The sequence below is a fragment of the Camelina sativa genome, chromosome 4, assembly GCF_000633955.1.
Source record: "Camelina sativa cultivar DH55 chromosome 4, Cs, whole genome shotgun sequence".
Taxonomy (NCBI): domain Eukaryota; kingdom Viridiplantae; phylum Streptophyta; class Magnoliopsida; order Brassicales; family Brassicaceae; genus Camelina; species Camelina sativa.
This window is the reverse complement of record NC_025688.1, coordinates 12,903,552-12,904,698: the sequence shown is the minus strand read 5'-3', so window position 1 is coordinate 12,904,698 and position 1,147 is coordinate 12,903,552.

Below are 1,147 nucleotides of genomic sequence, written 5' to 3'. Positions count from 1 at the left end.
ATTCAAAGACTGACTATGCATTGCACTGACGCAGAACACTTGCATCCAAAGGTACTCTACAGATTGCAACTACAAGGTATAGAGCATATATTTTATTATATAACAAATAAGTATGTACGTACTGAAGCTTGGTGTTTGGGGTTGAAGGCAAAAAAAAGATTAGTACCTTAATGAAAAAGGTTGCAAACATTCTTACCCACACAGTCCTGATTACGTTGTCCCCATTTTAAGAAGTTTGAGTCTGCGCAAGACAAAGGAGAAGCAGATTGGTTCAAACTTTAAGCATATACAACTTAAAATATTACTGATTTGATACATGTAAATGAAGAGTGACTAGCAACATTATGGATACATAATTCAGGGTTCGGTGTAGGCCACTGTTAACATCATGTGCCTTGGCCCAATGCTTTACCTGACATATGAGAATACTGTAGTTACATTAGTAAGGGATTGACTGGTTTAAATGCAGCAGTTGCGGTTGTGATTGCAGAAGCGAATGTTTTCCATTTGAACCTTGATTCAGCGTTTTGAACGACTGGTTTGTCGGTTAAAATGGGTGTGTTAATTTATGACTCGTTGATCAACGGGTAGGACAGTGGCTAAACAAACAATTATTAAAAAAATGCAATTTTATAATAATAAAATTTTATAAAAACACCAAAAACTCTATTAATGAAAAAAAACTTAAATCGAAAAATATTATTAACGAACACCATAAATGATGTTTAAGAATTATCGTTAATATATATAAGGTTTGATAACATATTTTTTAATCTTTTGATATATATATATTCCTTTTAAAAAAAAAAAAAGAATTCTTCCCTTTTTAAAACCACACGTAACCACAAATTTTTGCGAGAAAGAGTTTTTGAAATTCAGCGATTTTAAATGGTACAAATTGATTTATATGATTGGTACCAAACGCTAGCAACCACAACAACCTGTAAACACAGCGTTTGCGGGAGATAGCAGGGTAATCAATCAACACTTTTGATTGGTTCTCTCGCTATCACCCGCAAATGTTGCGTTTGCAGTTGGTTGTGATTGGTAACGATTGAAATCAATTAAAGAAATCGCTTTCTACACATTTCTATAGCTGAGTTAACAAGAAAAAAGGAAAAGACAGAGAAAACGAAAAACAATCTTA